Below are 9,253 nucleotides of genomic sequence, written 5' to 3'. Positions count from 1 at the left end.
CTCCGAAGAAAATATAAATTCAAACTCATGATCAACTCATAAAATTTTCTAAAAGCAAAACAAATATAATCCTGCCTGAAATATAGGTGTTTTTTTTTTTTTAGTGGATCAGTATGAATACCCAACTTATCTACATAAAGTTTCACATGACAAACCTTAAAGAATTGCTGGAGAAAGCTGCATTTATCACTCTCACTAAAACTGCATTATTGTCAGACTAAAAACAGATGCACTTACTGTGGCATTTTCTTCATTTGCTGACCCCATCAGCATGCTTGAGCTCTACATGGGAGAGTATATGGCACAGATATACACAGTCCACAACCTTGAGTACTTCTGATAAGTGCAAGAGGACAAGATCCTCACAAATCCAGTTCCCTCCTTAATAGGAAAAGCAGACAAGTTGTATATACCTAGGTGCCATACATAACTAAGGAACTATGCTGCTAAAAACATATAGCAAATGCTGGGGTGACAACTGAGTCATCTGGGGTCATCGTGGTTGGATTTTACAGGGTGGTAGGCAACCACAGAACAGCTGCATTTCACCCATAAAGTTCAGGGGATGAGGGAAAACCAACCTGCTACAGCTTACCTTATTTACACATTGAGCGTAGAAAGCCACGCTGGACGAGTCACTGGGCCCTACTGATCTCAATGGATACTATCCTAATTCCACTCAGCTCTTTAGTACAAGCTGTATCACACTGCTGCCAATATTCAAGCATCCTCAGCTGTTTAAGAACTTGTTCAGATGACTTACAGTCAAACGTGTACACAGCTCATTTATTGGCAGACACTTAAATGTCTGTTTTCTGATGTCACTGCCAGAAATACCTCCTCTTGGAGAGCATTTATCCCAAAGCAACGCCAGAACAGCCTTAATTGATGCCAGCCCTCATAACTAGTGCTAGACACAACACCTTACTCCTAAGGACACATTAGCAATGTTAGTATCACGTTGCTGTCTTGGAGTCAAAGTGGTTAACCACGTACAAGGTAACAGAAAAACTGGAATAGAAGTGGACTGTTTTTGCGTATGCTAAGACCACTAGTACTTTTTTTTGAGTTGTGCTGTTTTATTTTCTCCTCATCCTTTCCCTTCAACCTAAACAGAACTATGCCTTAAACCTCACAATTCAGAGCTATTCTCTATTAAAAAACCCATCAAGCTGTTCTTGTCCTGAAAGGATCAAAGGGCTTGAATCCAGATGCTGGACTCTTGAGGTCAACCACAACCCAAATAATGATTGCTCCTGTGTTTGAAAATAAGAGAATCATCTAAATCAAGCAGTGGAAAAACAAATTCAGTAACAATGCTTTATTTCAAATGATTTACTTTTGATTGCATACTTATGTGCCGTTCCATAAAAGAAAGGTCAGTCTCAGTAGCTTTTAGTAACATAACCATAAAGAATTGAAATATATCTAAGCAGCTATGCAGATAAACAGAAACTTACTCTTTTCTTGTACTCTTTGTGCCTCTGCCACAAGGTGGTAAATGGCTGTTAAACATCTTTATCTACTTCAACAAAAACTTAAATGGAAACGCAACAGAATTTTGAACAGCACTGACTTCTAACCTCCTGCATTTCAAAAAACAGAAAAATAAATACATTGCTTCAAGTCTGAAATTAAAATCCGATAAGTTAAAAGATGAGAAACATTACATGTTTTTTAATCTAACAGCTTACAGACATCAACAGCAAGCTTTTTTGAAGTATTAGGCCTCATCATCTTATAGACTGCTGTATATAGGGTGGTGTCAACGACAGCAAGAAAAACACCAAACAACTTAGTGGTTCTATTTCTTCCTTGTTTACTCAACTGAAATAGATGCATGTAATGAAATGAGGAAATCTTATCTATATGAAGCAGCTTTTGATGACAGCAGCTTCTCAACATCCCGGAAGATTTTTTTTCTTTATTTACTTCTAAGTATTTATTCTGGATTTCTCAACAATTCAGCTGCTTGTTTTTTCAAACTCATTCATAACAAATGTACTATTTACATTTTTTTGCTCCCCTATTAAAATGATTTCCAGTAATAAAGCATGCCAAACTCTTGAAGGATTCATTACTAAGTATTTACATGCATTCAGTTGAAAACCCTATGAGAATTGTCTAAACCAAACAAGTGGATAAGCACACTATGGCTAACTCCACAAGGACTGCACAAACACTTATTAACAGATCAGTTGAGCCCACAGAATAAGGCCAATGCAACAAATTAAAAGCTCTTGAAAAAAATGCATATAATGAAGATTTGTTCATTAAGACTCTATCCCAGCACATGACATAAAGTTACCTAAATGCATTGAAAAAATAATTAGGGACTGAAGTGTATTGCCAGCCAAGGTCTGGTAGCAATGGCTTTTAGAAGTTACTTTGTCACCTTCTTTTGAGTATGGAGACTGCATGGGGACATAAGTTCAGCCTGAGTGGCCCACTTGTGCCCATCTTATTGACTACAGACCTACATTTGATAATCATAAAAAAGAAGATAGAAAGGAATAATCTGAAACTTGCTTTTGCTTAACATTATTTTGATACTTCTGAATCTTATACTTGTTTCTCAAAATCCTTACAAAGCTACAGTGCTTTTTTTTTTTCCTTAGTATGTTGCTCCATTTTTTAAATTTTAGTTACAGTACAAATACAAAATCGAGGAGAAAAGAGACTGATCAGAAAAGAGACTGATCACCATATTTGTATCAATACAACTCCATGAAGATTAACGTTGGATTTATAGATGGGGGATAAAAATGCAATGACTGTTGGCAAAATACAGAATGGAGACAAGGGTTCTGACAGATACCCATGTGCTTGGATCAGGGGTCTCCTCGCTACCTGTACCTCCTGCTTCCCATGGTCTTTTCAGGCTTAGTGGTGCTCAGTCTTAAGAAAACAACAGCGTAACCCTACAGGACTGCCCGAAGTTGTTGGCAATGCTACTTACAAACCAATTTCAGAAGCATCATTTCACCAGTAAAGAAGGAGACTGAACCAGAAACACCTCCTGTATCAGCACTCATCATGAAGTACAAAAGCAAAAACCCAAAACAAAGAAAATCCAAATCCAAAAGCTTCATAAATGCACCAAGTACAACAGAGCCCTTAAAGAACTGAGATTGCCTTGGGATGAACAAAAGCACTGCCAGGTGGTAAGCAAATACAAGTACAGGCAGATGCCTGTTAACTTGTAAAGTGGAAGGGAGAACACCAATAAAGCTGCAGTTTCTTTTCCTCAAGGGGTTTATAAGGGTGTGTGCAAATGGGAGAAAGTGTGACTGGATACTAGAGTTGTATCAATGGTGGAGAAGTAATAGCGGCCATCTAAACTATTTTTCAGGTTTTGCTCACCTGCACTCTCCCAACAATAGCAACATGCATGTTCCACAAGGTTGTCTAGCAGAAAAATCTTTTTTTTTTTTTTTTTTTCCTTACCACTTAGAGATTAAGAGGTTTAAAATTTCTCAGCAGCAACTTGTTGGAAGCTCCTCCCCAAAAAAAGAAAAGATCCAAGTACTACTCAGTAGGGGAAATGCAGTAGCAATTCATTCGCCTGTTCCCATTTCCCTTCCTAATTTTCCAGCACAGGGGACACAAAGAAAGCTTTTGCAATTCTTCAACCTTGGAACAATTACTAAGCTCTCCATACTGCCGTCATTGACATAAATGCTACAGAAGAGCAAGGACAGTTTGAGTGCAGTTAGCCAAAAAGCAGCCAAAGGAACAGAAATTGTTCTCTTGTGGATCTGTTTTGTGGATCAACAAAACATTTTGTTGAAGTTTAGGTCCTTGAAACAGGTATGTTTTATCAACATAAAGATATGAAAAAGCACTGCCTTAACCACAAAGCCTTTAACTGACCATTCTCAAAGCCTAAGAAGTGATGCATGCAACACGACCACAGAGCCATCCTTCACCACACCATGTCTGATACAAACATGCTGCAACACTCAACAATCCCGTGACCTGACGCTGTTTCCTTCACAGTGAAATGAATTCTCACACACAAGGCATCACGGCGCGCTACCACAGAAATTAGATTATACACAGAGTACAAAAGCAGTTGCGACAATAGAAGTAAAAGTCCTCAAATACAGAACATGACCAAAAATCCCCATGAGTCAGAAAGCCTTTCATGCAAAACAGAAGCTTGAAAGAAAGAGGGGAAAAACACAAGTTTTTCATGAAAGCAGTATGTCATAAAGTCACCAATGCTTGAATTACATTACACATATATATGAGTGACCTGCTTACTAGAAAGCCATCCTTTTAAAACAGATCTAAACTGGACAATCCCTTTCTCACCACAAGAACCACTGGCACACTGCCCAAATGTACTATCAAGTATGAAACAAAACTAGCAAGAAAGACAGTTCTCACACTGTTGATTAAAAAAAGGTACTGAGAAGCATTACTAAAACAAACAAACACCACCAACAAAAACCAAAAACCCATCCCAGACACTGTCCCAGAATGACATGTACCTAGAAAACCAAACCACTTAAAGGTCAAGTTACTTTTCTATGCATAGCTCACAGCTGTTACCCAGCATTCACATGCTAATTAAATGTTCATCAAGAAGGTAGGGAAACCATGTCATATTAGTAATATTAGTCTGTATTTCGTGACGTATCTACATTTCAATCCGTAGTTTTTCAAGTAGTCAAAAATTCCATGTTTGCTACTTGTAGCAAGTAGAAAACTTGCACTTCTGCTTGGTGCTGAAGATTAACCATGATCAGTCAACAATAAATCTGGTCCTTGAGGGCAGCTTAGTGCCCTTTCAGGGTCTATTCCTTGTTGGTGCCAAGAAATGCTGGCTTGCTCTTAACAGCAAAGCTATTACTGTCACGGGAACTCTGCCTGTCAATCTAAGAGCACCCCATTCTGCATGCACATTGATACATACATATTTGAGAAACGACTGGCATGCCCAATTGAAGTAGGCAGAAACCAGAATTAGGTAATTAGGATATCTATTTATGCTCCATTTACTAACAAATAAAACTTTGCATAGACTCCATACCCACATCTACATTCCCTTTTCTCTTAGAAAGGAGTGGTGTAGCAATAAGGTTTAGCACTGCATGTTCAGAGCACACCCTCCTATTACAACCTTCAAGAAAGACTTGGATACATAGAACATTCATTGCAGCAGAACACTACCAAGTGTCTCAGTTTGCTTTCTGTTCCAAATATACCTCCAATGCAAACTGAAAGATAGAAACTGAAAGAATCAGAAGATTTCCCTTCTCCTTCCTTTGGTTTGCACTGCCAATTGCCCTCATTTTCATGGTAATACAACAGCACAAACTCTAAAAAAAAAGTCACGTGTTCTTATGATCATTAAATACATTTTGCAGGTGTTCAGTACCACAAAATCCAAGTTTTGAGTCTGTAGATTCTGTACATTCAGTGAAGCATTTCTAACTTTAGGCTCTATGCAAACTTTGTGGTGAGACTAAAAGAAATAGCCATAACATCAACATATCATTTACCTTTCTCAATACTCCAGAAAAGTAATGCATTAGGAATCTGATGTCAAAATGAGTATGGATGCAGCAAACTTAGCTCAACTGAAAAGCTAACAGACAGGTAAAAGGTATCAGCCCAAGAAACACAGATTTGAGAAAAATGCTTCATTCCAGTCTTTTAAGCGTAGCTTGAAATAAAGGTTTTACTTTCCTTCTTGATGCCTCCTGAACACCAGCCTGGAGAAGAGTTGGATAACATGGCACTATCGCCCCAAACACATACTGGAAAACAAGCAGCACAGAAGCTGCCATTACAGGCTTGATATCCAGTTCCCCACAGACTGCTAACAGGTGTTATCATACCAGGCACCTTTTAACTTAGGCTTGCTGCCAACAATTTCTGCATGAGTGCATTTTCATCTTGTATTTACATGCTAAGGTTCATCATAACGGAGCCGTAAGCCATCCACTTTACCAAGGCTTGGCAAGACCAGAAGCACAGTGGTTACACAGTGCATTACACGTGTACTTCAGCACCACTGCCACTCCAGGATGCACAACACATCGCCCAGCTTACTTCAGCCGAAACCGAAACACAAGCAATGCTGATTTTAGCATGGTAATTCACTTACAAAAGTACACAACAATGTGGCATTTTTATTAGCAACTTGCAGAATCTCAGTGGTTAAGTAACTACTTGAGCCTTTTAATCTCTAACTTCTTTTAACTTTTACAACTAGATAGAAATCTAAGATCAAGCCTGTAATGTTTTCAAGAGAGTGCTGTCAGGATTCAGAGAGCAGTGAAAGTTGTTACGGCCTCTATTGCTTATCTTATCAGTGAGTTGGCTTGCTTCAGTTTTGAGTCCAATTGAGCAATAGAAAAAAGGCAACAACACCTCTATGAAGAGTCAAGTTGCAGTAATTTGACAGAATCCTGCATATCTAGCTGCAGATCTCAGCAGCTCTACCAGCCTTAAATACAACACTTTATAAGCACAGAAGTCTACTTGCAGCAAGACCAAGCTGAACATAAACAGCTTGCCTGCAGGCAAATTGTGATTTGGCTCTGATACCAAGAACATCATTATTCCTCCCTTACACTTAAATCTGTAGATAGAAGACCTTCATACTGCTTTTGAAAGGTATTCGAATAACCACATTGCACAGCAACTGGCTTGCTTTTGTGGAGCCAATTCCACACGAAGATTTTGAGACAAGATATCAATTCAATAATAGAAATGGGAACTCCAGTAAAATCTTAGTTTCTGCTCCAGAAGTACGTGGGCCACTTCAAAGTCCAGCTTCTCAGATGTCTGAAGATGGTAATGCAAACGGTTGAAGAATTTCTGGACATAAAACATATAAACAACTAGTGGTGAGTTTTCCTCAAGAGTTTGTAAGAAATCCAACTGTTAAGTTTTTCAGAGAAAAACTTGGAAAACATCTTACACACAGTGGACTAGCCAGAGAGGCTTGATACACACAACATATCTAACAGCTCTTTTGTTTTCAATATCCTGGACACAACAGAGAGATTCATTGTATCTTACACCATCTCTGCAGATGCTTTATTCCAGACAGCACACAAAAGACACCTGTGAGGAAGAGTTCTCCACGCATGCCCTCTGCTGCTCCACATATCCCTTCCTGGTCTCACAGGACACTCTTCCCAATTGCACTTCCACAGCAAACACATTCATAGCTGGACAAGTTGCCACCATACTGAGTTGAAATGGATCCAGAAGGTCTGTCTCATTCACAGAAGAAAGTTTAAACACAAAGTCTGGTGCTTCTCCACAGAAGATGTTTATCTTTCAAAATCACCTAGCTCACTGCTTGCTTCTTTCCTACAGAAACAGCTATGCATATAGTCAAAAAGCGTTAGCAAGCTGCCAATTCACAGTTTTTGTAATGGAGTCCAACAGCATTACATGTTGTGAGGCACTGAAGCTGACTGTGCAGAAACAATCCCACCTTGGCAGGTTACTTGCTGTGACTCAGTGCAGCTTGAACACAAAGCATTCCAATCAGCCAGCATCAACCTCTCAGAAGCCCACCGCAGCCCAGCTCAGGACACGTACTGAACACTCACCAAAAACAAGTTTTATTAAAGCCAACACCCAACCGTGTCTATAGGACCTATATGCAAAACTGGACAGCACCTGCATTGCTGAGGGAAGCCCAGGTTCTTATCTGAACAACTAAGGGCTGTTCTGCGCCCCTTTCCCCGCCCTCCTCACACACACACAAAAAGAAACTGATTTTACAGCTATAAACAAACTACAAAAGCAAAAGAGAGTAACTCATGAGGACAACACTGCGAAACTTGATTTGACAATGCGAGACAACTGGCTAGAAGTCAAAGCTTTTTAATTCAGCCTTCATCTTTCTCTAGATGCAACACCCAAACTCATCTGCCCCTCCAACAGAAAAGGGGAGCTATTTGTCCCCAGTTATTCCAGTAGCCATCCATTATGAAAGCACACCTGCAGCCTCCCTCTTACAGGTTTTCTGCTTCGCTCTAAGAGAGTTCATACCTCACATCCAATTGTTATTTTTTTCTTCACAGGTAACAAAGCAACAGTCTTTCCTTTAGCACTGCAGTCCTCCACTTGACTACAGCTTTGTTAGTCCCCAAGGCTGCAGCCAGTTTGCAGCACCAACACCAAACTATTCTGTGCAGGAGGAAAAACAAACATTGCTACTTGGTGTAATGCTCCAGAAATTACCTCAAACAGAAGAATTTTAGTTCAGGAAAATCTTGATTTAACTATATAAAAATACAAGCCTTGCAGTCCCCACAGATTCTTATCTTCTAGCTAGTGCAGGTGACACAGAATACCTGCCCATGCAATACAGAATCAAGCAACAGGTCAGAAAGAGAAGTGAAGGTCATTCAATGATGTAAGTTGATTAAAAAAAAAAAGGAATTATTACAGAAATTATTTGATTGGGTCATTTTATTCAACAACAAAAAACACTTCATTTTGTTTGTTGTGCCAAGTCTTTTTGCCAAGATCATAGAGGCACACTGAAACTCACAAAGATCAGTGGTGTAAGAGGCCTGAAAACAACTCTAAAGAAACTCTTCACAGCAGGAAAGCCTTCACTAAATCATATGCATACCCAACGTTTGTTCAGGACAATTTGCATTTTATCAAACTGAAGATCACAACCATGTGTAGGCCATCAGTGTTCTATAATTTCCTAATTATCTACCATCCTTCTATTTTACTGCTATTTCAATAACGAGCAAAGCGATGCCCTTCATTTCACGTATTCCCCATTTCCTCAATCCCTTTTGTGCTTCACATTCTGTCTTGAAAATTACAGGGTTTGTTTTGTCATAAAGCAAAGAATTACAAAATCACTCAGCAGTGCATTTCTTCCAACAGAGAGTCTTTTGTTTAAGCTTACTGAGCTAGAGATGGCCTTAAAAATACAGTCACACACAGAAAAAAAACTATCAAAAATGTTAACTCTTAAGAAAGCTATGATTAACAAAGGTCAGTGGAAAAAATAATAAACTAAGCTCACAGGCTCATTGTGTTTGTATATGTAACAGCTAAGTGAATGCACATCATTATGACATAAGAAAAATTATGATGTGGAACAAATTCATTTCCATTCTCTGCGCAAGGTGAGATATGGAGGGAGTCTGCCCATTTCTCAGAAGATTGCACTTCTAGATTCATCAAATACAATAACAAAGCAAATTGTTGCAAGTGAAAAAAACAACCTTGCTATTATCCAATGCTGAATGCA

Source organism: Tetrao urogallus (assembly GCF_951394365.1).
Source record: "Tetrao urogallus genome assembly, chromosome: 4".
Classification (NCBI taxonomy): Eukaryota; Metazoa; Chordata; class Aves; order Galliformes; family Phasianidae; genus Tetrao; species Tetrao urogallus.
Note: the sequence above shows the minus strand (reverse complement) of the source record.